Here is a 12,307-nt window from a genome sequence, read left to right on the forward strand (position 1 = left end):
CTCCTTTCGTAATAATATGAAATAATATTCTTTGTTAAATGTTAAGTTTTATATCGGATTGGACCCTGCTCTGAGACCCACTGCTCGAAATTTACTTAAATTCATACTCTCAGACTGTATTTACCTTTTGTGTAACTTGTGTATGTGTGCTGTATTTGGTTCTTGCACAATCAAGGAGGGTGGAGTATTTACAGCTAACTTGAAAAAAATGTCATGGAATAAATTCAGCCTTACTAGAAGATAGCACACAAGGGGAGGTTTTAGGATAAAACTTTGGTTTTGATAGGATACTTTATAAAGAGAATTCTACAGAAGGAATGGCAAGGATTTGACTTTACCAAAACAGGCTCAGTGCTGCTTAATTTGCATTTACTAAATATAACTTTGGAGTTTGATTGGCAAAACTGCTGTTTGATGAAAGTTGAAATCTTAACTCTTAAGATAACTAATGCTGAAATTGTATTGTCACTATGGGTTGATGCAGAATACCTGTGTTTTTTGAAATGATAGCAAAGGAAAGGAAGAAGACCTTTTTAGGATTTAAGACTTTTAAAGATTATTTTTAAATAATAACCTTTAAGTGACCAGAGGGCAAACTCACATAGGATCCTAGTTTTATTTTACAGCATACTTGAGAACATAATATTCAGTACAAATCAAAATTTTTTGTCTGGAAGTAGTTCAGGCCACTACAGTGGAGAATAATCTCACATTTTTATCCGTGTGGAATAAAACACTTTGAAGGAAGGTCTCATTGATTTTTTTTCTTTTACAGGTGATACCCAGCTGCTGTGACACTACTTTAATGATTTAAAAACTCTAGAGAGGCAGTAACATAATGATAGAGTGTGACCATTGAGGAGAAATGCTTCAATTAGAATTGTAGCTCGGAGCAGATTTATCCATGTGTCTTTATTAGATGGGTATTTGTTATATATTAACAATAAATTCTTGTGTGCCTAATAGATTTCTAGGCACTGTTCTAGACACTGGGATGCCAGCAGTAAAAAGAAATCTTAAGTTTCTAGGTATTTTTGAGGACACATGGGTTACTGTGTGGCTTTGAACAGGCCTCTGGCATGTCACTCTTAATAGTTACAAAAGAATACTATTGCTTTTTAATATCAGTGTATAATTCACATGAACAGGTTTGGTTTGTTTTTTAACTATGATTTCTAGTCTAGCAATTAATACCAGCTTATCTCTTGTTCAAACTATTATAAAGAATTATATAAGACTGAGTCTTGACATAAAACACTTTTCGAATTGGAGAACCAGTGTTTCTGGGACATGGTTGATCCAACCTGTAGAAAGTTTTAACTTGTTTGTGGTTTGATATACCACATGTGAAGCTTTTAAAAAATATTCCCAGGTCCAAAAAGTTTTATTGAGGGGACAATTCTGAAGGGGTTTCTTTTTCTTTTAACCTTCCTCTTAAGGAATCAAGTTAACCATTGGTATCAGTATGATTTTTGTTGTGCTTTCACCTACTTTGAATTTATTTGTATCTGAAGTGCCCCAAGACAGATATTGAGATATGTTTATATTCTTCACAAATATATTACTGGAATACTTTGAACTTTTAATAATTTGTTTGATCAAGCCATAGAACAATTTTTTTTCCTTCAGTATGATTTTTTAGTATGGCTATTTCTTAGACCAATCAAATAATCTTACCCTTTGTCTTTTGTTGTAATTTTTATCTGTACCAGCCTGTATTGTGGTCGTAAGTAGGTCTATTAGGCAACAAAAACCAAAAAAGTGGGAACTCCAAAATGATTGGTGTTTGGGGCCATAGGTAATTGTACCACTCCCATTAAACAAAATGACTGCAGTACATATGTTTTGAGGATATCTTCCTTTCCTTTGCTATCATTTCAACATCGAACATGAACCAAACCTAAAAGAAAACTCATGTTTTCATAATTTACAGTATAACTATTTGAAACAAAACTTGTATTAACTAATTTAAAACAAGGAAGTAGGTGCACTTGTATCTCTATTTTGAAATCAGAAAACTGGCACAGACGCTGAGGGAAAACGCCTAATTTCATATGTGGCAGAGTTGGGATCAAAACCCAGGTCATTTGGTTCCCTAGTGTTCTCTTAACTACTACACTTGTAAATGATCTATTGGGTTTTGTCATTTTAAAAGGTTTACTTTGCATATACCTGCTACTGATAAAAGCCTTTACTATATATTGAACACTTTCTAACTTTGAGTATTAGCTCCATTTTATAAATGAGGTTAACAGGCACAGAGACAGGTTAAGTTACTTATCTAGTCCCATAGCTAGTAACTAAGGTTCAAATCAGATTTCCACCTGAAGTAAGCTTCTCTTACCCATTTGATATTTTAAAAATGGGGATTTCACCGCTATAACTAGTTATAACTGATTGGTGTATTAAGAATATATGGGGCTGGGGATGTGGCTCAAGTGGTAGTGTGCTCGCCTGGCATGTGTGTGGCCCGGGTTCGATCCTCAGCACCACATACAAACAAAGATGTTGTGTACGCCGAAAACTAAAAAAAAAAAAAAATTAAATATTAAAAAATCCCCCCCCCAAAAAAAGAATATATGAAAGGAGTGAGTTTAATTTTTTAAGTGCTAGAAACTTCCACGTGTCAGTTAAGTGTTAGAGGCATCTTAAAGTGAGCAAAATACACTTTCTGTCCTCAACCAGTCTACCAGTCTATAAGCTGGATGCACTTGAGTCTTGAGAATGTTTCTTTTATATGGTCCTAAGGTGGTTTTACAGCTGGCTTACTATGCAGGATAGGTGCTTAACTGAGTGATGTGATCATATAATAACCTCATTGTTTAATTTGAAAAATGGTGGCTGATACTATCCCTCTCTTTCATTCTTGTGGCTCATCTGCTACTAATTCTAGTTTTTGTTAATCACATAGATGTAAAGTTGAATACTCTTGCTAGCATTGGGAAAAACTGTATGTCAGTTCTAAGTTCAGGTGCAACTTGTTATCCAAGATAAAACTCTTGAGGATTTTCAAAAGCATTTTGCTATAATGATTTCTTTCTGTTGAAGAAACTAAATGTTCAAATTCTTAAATCCTAGATTGACTTTTGTACTAGTTTTAAAATAGCAGCTTCTATTAGTGTATACAAATCCGACTGTATATTGTATGTGTGGGTTTTAACAGTTGGATTTTAATTTCAGAATGCTCAGTTTTTAAAGAATAGCTACATAGAGTTTTGAGCTTAACTGAATCATTTTGTCTGAAAACAAACAATTTTGAAATGATTTCTAGGTGATGCCGAAACCCCTCTTATTCTGAATTAAGAACCCCAGTTGTAGAGGATAATAATCTAATCAATATTAACTGGGGCTTAATGCTTAATCAGTGTTGGGCATGATTATCTAGTCCCAGGGGATGAAAAATGAGGAAGACTCGTTACCCAGGAGAATCTCTTTGGAGAAAACAAACATATAAACTTTGTACAACTTCACTTTCAACAATGTGTTAGTAATGTTTAAAAGAAGTTAAGGGGAATCTTGATGTTCATACAAGGTTTGCTTATTACTAAAGATAGGTTTATCTAAACTACTGTACTACTTTGTCATTGTTACTGTATGGCTTTTCTTTTACAAGTACTTGATTCCCCTTGCCAAAACAAATCAGTGTTTTGAAATTGACAAAATTAAACTGTTTTTATTCTCTAACTGGAAATTTTGTCTTGATTTGGTCTTGCTGCCATAGCAATGATCTTACATCAGTATTGAATAGTATAATTATCAGATACATTAATGTCTTACTAGCCAGTTTTCTTAATAAGATTTATTCTCAGAACGGTGTCTTGGCCTTGTTATATGGGGAGGGGAAAAGTTCAATGAACTGTTGTTTTTTTCTGGTACCTGGAATTGAACCCAGGGACATTTATCCACTGAGCCATATCCCCAGCCCTTTTTCATATTTTATTTAGAGGCGGGGGTCTCACTGAGTTGCTGAGACTGGCTTTGAACTTGTGATCTTCCTGCTTCAGCCTTCGGAGCTGCTGGGATTTCAGTGAAGTATTTTTATGCCTTGTTTAAACATCTGAATTGTATCTTCCAGCTACACTTTCATCTTAATCTTATTTTGTATCATTCAGAGACTTTGACCCAAATTTTCATGGCTGAATTTGTCCTATTTAACCTTTGGGATCTCATTGGTGATTCATAATTTCTTTGTTAACTTGTTTCAAGGTATTTATTCATGTTATCCTAACTTTTTTATAATATGGCTAATGTATAATTAGCATATTTTCTACCACTAAATTGATGATTATTTTTGGTTTTTCATGTCCATGAAGTGCTTTATTAGGTTTCAAGGAGTAAAGCTTAGAACCTAATTTTGACTTACTGTCTTGGTCCAGTCCAGATAAGAGGGTCTCAGATAAGACTGGTGGGTTTTTTTGTTATTGTTGTTTTGTTTTTGGAGACTATGTCTTCTCTGTTTACCCAGGCTGACCTTGAATTCCTGGGTTCACACAGTCCTCTCTTACTGGGACTGCAAATGCATTCCACCAGGCCCAGCTTGAATAAAGTGGCTTACCTTCAGGGTGATCTAAAGAAAGAAAATTGTATTATTCATTCAAGCCATTCTTGGTATCTTGTCTAATGAATAGAATTTATCTGACCTATAATTAGGACTAAACAGGAAGTTAATGCCTCATCAGTGATGTAATGAGACATTGTGCAGAACCTGTTAATCCCTAAGATAAAAGAAACTTTCAGGATTTCTCAGAAGAAATTACAAATAACATGGATTTTAACCAAGCTAGGTGGCACATGCTTGTAATCCCAGTGGCTCAGGAGACTGAGGCAAGAGGATCACAAGTTCAAAGCCAGCCTCAGCAGAAACAAGGCACTAAGCAACTCAGAACTCTGTCTCTAAATAAAATATAAAACAGGGCTAGGGATGAGGCTCAATGGCCGAGTACTCCTGAATTAAATCTCCAGTACCCACTCCCCCCAAAAAATTATATATATTTTTTAAGTTGTAGGTGGACACAATTCCTTTATTTTTATGTGGTGCTGAGGATTGAACTCAGTGCCTCACGTGTGCTAGGTGAGCGTTCTCCCACTAAGCCACAACCTCAGCCCCCCAAAAAATTTTAAAGGGGCTGAATATTGTGTTTCTGAAATCAGGAGTTCTGTGAAAATTGTTAATATCTTAAAGAGTTTTTGCTAAGTATCCTGTTGAAATAGCTGCTAGTAACCATATATTTCTGAGAAGTCCTCCTTCCTGGATATTTGTTCCTATATATGATATACAGAAGTTTCATTAAAAGCTAATAAAAATTATGATAAATTTGATCTTTACATGAACAGTTAAAGCTTTTGATTTTTTTTTTGGTACTGGGGATTGAACCCAGAGGCACTTTACCACCAAGTTACATCCCCAGCCCTTTTTTGTTTTGAGACAGTATCTCATTAAGTTTACTTATTTGCTGAGGCTGTCCTCAAACTTGAAATTCTCTGTCTCAGCCTCCTTATTGTCTGGGATTATGGGTGTGTACCATTGCACCTGTCTGAGTTATAGCATTTATTGTCTGCTGAATGGTCAGCTGAGTGTAAATTCTCAAATTTCAAAATTTCCTTATCACAGCATGTATTCCACTTTGTTCTCATACATACCCTCATTTGATCCAGAATAAAGCTTTGAGGTAAGGGCTGTTGGTTTTGGTTTTGGTATTGGGCATTGAATTCAGGAATGCTTAACCACCAAGCCACATCCCCAGTCCTATTTTGTATTTAGAGAGAGGGTCTCAGTGAGTTGCTCAGCACCTCACTTTTGCTGAGGCTGGCTTTGAACTTTGCGATCGTCCTGTCTCAGCCTCCCGAGCCACTAGGATTACAGGTGTGCATCACCACACCCAGCTAAAGGCTGTTTTAGTACTGAATCAGAAAAGTGGTTTTTAAGTCAAGTCAAATTTACTTCTGAAAAAAATGACTCCTTAATACAAGAGATTAATTTTTGCTGGGTGCTGTGATGCATACCTGTAATTCCAGTGGCTATCGAGGCTGAGGCAGCATGACCACAAGTTCAAAACCAATCTCAGTAATATAGCGGCCCCCTAATCATTTCAGCAAGAATCTGTCTCTAAATAAAATACAAAAAAGGGCTGGGGATGTGACTCAGTGGTGGACTGCTCCTTGGGTTCATTCTCTGGTACCAAAAAAAATAGAAAATTAATAAAGAATTAATTTTCAGTAATGGTAAAAGTGCTGATGGGAAATCTGCATGACCTCATTCAGTCCTCTGATGGAGTGAAGTGCAAGATGGATAACATAGAATTAGGATAATAAATGATTGTGGAACACCCTGGCAGTAGGGAAAGAGTCCATAAACTTGCTCTTACCGCTATAATTGTATCATTTAAGTTTTGATAAGCTTTGAGGAAATGATAGAACTATGGAGAGGATATTGTTTGCAGAATTATACTTCAGTAGCAGGGTTGATGATAGAAACTTGGTTTTCATTAATGTCTTTGGGTTATGTTGATCTGATATACAAATAATGTTTGTCATTGAAAGTAAGTCTGTAAATGCTCAAGAAACTCAAATGACAGGCATTAAGCTTTAATAAAGGCTTACCTGACATGGCTGCTTTATAGCTTCATTATTCACAAATAATTCTTGTATGTCTGATTATTAAGCTCTTTGATGATAGGGACCTTTCCCCCCCCCCCCTCTCTTTTCCTTCCTTCCTTCCTTTTTTTTTTTTTTCAGTCAGAGTCTTGCTAAGTTGCCTAGGATAGACTCTAATATTTTCAGTAGCTTGGCCTGCTATTCTTATGGTCTATAGTTGGTCACATAACTACTAGTGCCACGCATCATTGAATAAGAGAAATAATAGAGTAGAGAAGCACAAAACATAGCATTATATTTAGACTTAGTTCAATGTCTGTCAGCCTGTTTATATTTTACTTCCGGAAATCAAAGATCTTGCATCCCATCATAATCACAGGAAAGCTCTTCCTCTAAACTGTTTATATACATTCTCGTAGAAATCCCACGAAAGAAATGTTTTCAGGATAAAAATGTGGTGAAATCCATTACTTTTATAAACGTATATGTCCATATGAGAATAAGTTGTACCTGTTGGTTGCCCATTAAATAGATTTTGTTGGTGAACAAATCTGCCGAATTCAGTCTTGATTTTTGCCAGGCTGTCCACCAGGTCTTCAGGAAATAGGCAGACAGTTGAGATTTGTGAATCTGTTGAGGTGAACTAAGAACACATGAGAGCTTTGAGGATCATACCTAGATTAGAAAAAGGTAGAGTAATTTATGACTTTCTTTAGATCTTCCAGGTTTTTAAAAGGAGGTAGCATTTTTCCAAAGGGGTAAAAAGGGCTGGATTCTCACATTGTGTTGTGCCGAAAATTTAAGAAGAAGCAGTTCAGACAGAGAAAGCTGATCCTAAAATGAGAAAATTTCTCTAAAAAGAACATGTGGGGAAAGAGTTATCTTTTTTATAAGCAGTACAGTTTCTTAGCATTGTACCCTAATTGTATTTTGTTGGTCATTTTTAGTGTTCCTTCAAGATGAGTGAAGCAATAACAACTAGAGTTGGTTAGTCTCCATACTAACTTTGTTTGAGTGGTCTTAATAGTTAGCAAAGAACTCATCTGAATAATGCTCTTCTCCTTGGGGGAGGTATGGTCAGCAGAGTATGAAAATTTTACAGGTGCCATGTGAGAGCTGTTCTTTCTGGACCTAGCCACTCACCCTCTGCTGGAGCAGTGAGCTGGCAATTTCAGTTCTTCAGATAATTTTGTAAATTGTTTTTGTTAGTAAGCCTGTGAAAATTTTAGACTCTAATGTCTTTAAAAATTATTTGAAAAGATGCTTCATTGGAAATTGTTCTCAACTTCTTCAAATAGTTTTCTTTTGAACAATGGAATATAAAATTGTTTTCTCAATTGGCTTTCTTTTTTTAATATATATATATATTCTTAAATACGTCTTCAATGTGGAGCCTTTTTGAAACTTAGTCCTATTTTCTGAGTTGTCTGGCATATATTATATGTGGTTCTACTCAAGCAATGTGTCCTACAGGCGAACTCAATTGTTCCTTTCCCATTTTCAAAGGACTGTAATGTTAAACTGAGTAAAGCAGGAGGACAGGTCTCAGATTTGAAGCCAGGCTGGGCAACTTAGACACTGTCTCAGAAATATGAGGGGGAAAAGTGCTAGGGATGTAGTTCAGTAGTAGAATGCTTGGGTCTGGCATTTGAAGGTTTTAATCCTCAGTACCACCACTCCCCACCCCCCAGAAATTGAGATTGTTTATTCCTGAGAAAGGGGAAGCCGATCTGAGAGGTATTTTAGAAGACCTCGTTACTATCCCTCTTAAAACATAAAGGAAGTACAATAAAAGTGTTAAATTTTAGATCAAGCATCTACGCAGGTGCTTTAGGACATGATTTAATTTAAAAGTTAAAAAAGAAGCACTTCTCATGTACTATGGCCAGTACATTAAAAATTCAAACCTGATTTGTCTTTATTAGTGTCTTCCATTTGCCTTTGGAGTAGTCTTTGATATGACTTTTTTTTCATCCCTAATCAACCTTTCCAACCACTCGTTTACTGTGTCCTGTGTCTATGGTTTATCAAACTATAATACTTGTTCAAGCAAATTTTTAAAATCTGTGCTTCCATACCCTTGACTTCAGTTTCTCAGCTTAATGCTGCTTTTGCTTTTTTTCTTTGACTGACTATATGCTTGTTCCTCCTGTCAACCCAACTGAAATGTCACTATTTTAAACCAGGCAAAATTACTGGTTACCTTTTCAGAATTTAGAATGCATTTGTATATTTGTTATTTTAAGTTTGTAGCATGTATATGCATATTTTTTTTCTTTTGCTTTGTTAGCTTAGTTTAGTTTATTTGAGGAGGTAAGTTGTTCATTATTTTACTTACCTTAGTATTTTCAAGCCTAACATGCTTGGCACCCAAAAGGCAATGTTCATATGAATCAATAAATGATTTCATGGCAAAATTTTAGTTCATAGGTTAATATTGCACTTTTCATTTCAGAAGTGGAATTAAATTAACCTTTAGTTTCTGTGGTATAAAACTGTTTATTAGCCAAGGTGCCTGACTTCTTGTTCCTCTTAATTACATTTTGAGACTTTGCTTAATTTATATTTCTTCCACGTTTCTAGCAATACTCAAACATTACATTGTTTTAGCAAAAAAAAAAAAAAAAGATCTACATACTTGGTATGCTCTATTTTTCCTCCTTCTTGGTATAACTGAGATTAAATAAGCCACTTATTAGAAGGAAATTTAATGGTGGTTAATGATCAAAGGAATAGCTGTAGGAACTAGTGCCTACAATTGCAGGGACTTATTGCACATCTTTATGCCAAGTCTGCTTTGTTTTCTCTGTTGCCCAGGCAGTCCCTTTTTCTTTGGCAATTGGCTTCCCCCTGTAGATCCAGTGCACATGTCTGCCTGTAGCTCTGATGAGATGACATCCTTAGAGCTCCAGATTATAGAAGGAAAATTTTGTTTGGAAAATCATGGGCATAGACCAAAGACAATTTGGTCATTGTCCAGACTTTATGTACTTTCCAAACTATTCACCAAAGCCGAGGATGTAAAATTCTTTGGTTTGTCGTGTCCAAATAATTGACTGACCAGTCACCCAGGACTACAGTCACATTTGGAGAAAGGGAAAAACTACAACGAAGAACATCTGTAATGATTTATTCCCCCCCCCCCATTCTCTGGGGATAATATTGTCATGAAAACTATTTGATATCTCCAAGGTAAGCACTGGCATATCATTGGATTATCATCGGCCACTATTTAAAAGGCAAGAGAGAAAAGTGGTAAGGTCTAAAAAAGCTGTTTTATATTTAAAAGACATTTTACTTTGAGCCTTAGTACATTTTACCTAGGTTATTTTTCTATGTTGAATTTAAAGTATATTTAAATACATGTTTATTAGCTTAATTTTACATCTATTACTTCAGAAATGACTTGAACATAGAGAATTTGGAAAATAAGGTATTTAGAAAATAATGAGCCTAAAATTATGAGAATAAATAGCTGATAATTTCAGATAGCATTAACTATCTGAAATTATACTTTGCATTCTAAAGGAATGATAATGCTAGCACTCATGGTTATTCATAAATGTCAGTGTGCAAGAAAATTATTTCTTGAATAATTTTTTTAGAGTTCTTAATTCAAATGTATAGTATGTTCATATATTTTAGTTCAGCTTTATATGACCTTTAGTATTTATAATGAATGAAATCATTTCCAGTATTTGGGCCAAACCATCATTAAATTCTTTTATTTAAAAAGTTACTGGGGCTGGGGTTGTGGCTCAGAGGTAGAGCGCTTGCCCAGCATGTGTGAAGCACTGGGTTCTATCCTCAGCACCACATAAAGTAAAATTAAAGACATTGTGTCCACTTATAACTAAAAATATATATATTTTTTAAAAATAAATAAAATATATTGTATCCAACTACAACTAAAAATATAAAAAATATTACTAAATATTTTTCTTAACGTTTTTTTTTGTTTCAAATATGCTTATTAAATAGGTAACTTGGTAAATAAATATAAGAATTTGAATAATGTCAATAGTTTTCACAGTGATTGTAGTAATACGCATTTAGATGCTTAGCAGGCATTTTAGACAGCTCAACCTAATGATTTATCACATGGCCCAAAGATTTAAATGAGCTATGGCTAGTATTTGTGGTCTGTGTACAAAACAGGTTTTGCTCTTGTGTAATAAAGAAGTTAATTGTGGGCTTCACCTAGGAAATCTTACCTTTTAAGATAGGCAGTGTATATAGGGTCTGCTTGTTAAGTGCATTATGTGCTAGGTCAGTACTTTAAGTCTCATTGTCTCAAAACTTGTGTTAAAATAGACATTCCTATTTTATAGATGAAGAAATAGTTGGCCTGAGTTAGTTTACAAGTGAGACTTTAGACTGATACTATGTGGTGGGAAATATACTCATGTCTTTACTTCATAATGCTGTCTTTTGAGTATTAGCAATGTTTATGTAAGATGCACTGGGAATTTAATAGTATACTTTGAAATTTGTATTTTTATCCTTTGTATGGGAAAGGGGGGAATAAGTTGATTTGGAGATAGCTTTTTTTAATATTTTTTTAGTTGTTGATGGACCTTTATTTATTTATATGCAATGCTGAGAATCGAACCCAGTGTGTCACACATGCTAGGCAAGTGCTCTACCACTGAGCTACAACCCCAGCCCTGGAGATAACTTTTTAACCTTAAAATGGACTTTGTTTTTCATGTGCTTCGTAAATAAAGAGGGAACTAAAGTTGCCCAAGTCTTTTTAGTTTCTGATTTTGTTCCCCAATTAAACAGTACAACTTACAAGTTTTGGAATCTGGGAAAATGTTCTTATCAGACTGGGCTTGATTCTAATCTATAACAAAGTATATGACTTTGTAGATGGTATAATGTTTGTAGATGATATTAAAATAGATTGCCATTTAATAAAGGTTTGGGTGATCATAGGGTTGGCAGATGAATGCTATGGGACATGATCTAGCCTATAAGAACCCATTTATTGATTAATGGATGGCTGCTGGAAACATTTTTCAGATGCAGGTTAAGCATTAGAAATCTGAAGTGCTCTAAAATTTAGAACTTTTTGAGCACCACATGATGGCACCAAGTGTATTATTCCACACCCAATCTCATGTAATAGGTCACAGTCAAAATGCAGGTATCACTAATAATGTATCAGATTACCCATAGGTTTTATATATATATATATATACACACACACACACATACATGAAAAGTAAATGAATTCTGTGTTACGACTTGGGAGGGGACCCATCCCCTAAATGTGTTTAGGGTTAGGGAAGATGTTCAAAAATACGGAATCAAAATACTTCTGGTTCCAAACATTTCACATAGAGTTAATCTACCTGTGGTGGTTTGGCTGTTATTTACTGTTTTGTTTATCTAGTATATAATATTTTTTGAAAGTGAAAAGCATTTAGTTTTTTCTTTTTTTTTTTTTTGCATTTAGTTTTTTCTTAAAAAATTTAGAAGTATTTGGAATGAATTTTCTTCAAATTTTTAGTATCTTGAATATTTGAGAGTATATTTACATGTCAAGCATTAGGGGCTGTTCTTCCCCATCTTAAAAAGAAAGATATTTGCTCTTTTCTTCCCGTGATGTTTATTGTAGCAAAGTTGTACTTACTTGAACTATACATACTAGATATAGTTTGATCACTGCTTTTTATAAAGTTGTTTTTTGTTTGTTTGTTTGATTTAA

The 12,307-nt window shown here is 34.6% G+C and overlaps 1 protein-coding gene across 8 annotated transcripts in view; it reads left to right on the plus strand.

The window, feature by feature from the left end:
• Nucleotides 1–12,307, plus strand: part of Ube2d3 (ubiquitin conjugating enzyme E2 D3) — a 30,744-nt gene that overhangs the window by 2,539 nt on the left and 15,898 nt on the right. Inside the window, exon 3 of one of the 8 annotated variants that reach the window (XR_011708007.1) lies at nucleotides 776–3,684. The exons of the other annotated variants lie outside the window; for them this stretch is intronic. The gene's annotated coding sequence lies outside the window, so the exon portion shown is untranslated. Of the gene's footprint in view, nucleotides 1–775; nucleotides 3,685–12,307 lie in introns of those variants that run through there. 8 annotated transcript variants of the gene reach the window in all.

This window comes from Marmota flaviventris, chromosome 7, assembly GCF_047511675.1.
Source record: "Marmota flaviventris isolate mMarFla1 chromosome 7, mMarFla1.hap1, whole genome shotgun sequence".
NCBI classification, from domain to species: Eukaryota; Metazoa; Chordata; class Mammalia; order Rodentia; family Sciuridae; genus Marmota; species Marmota flaviventris.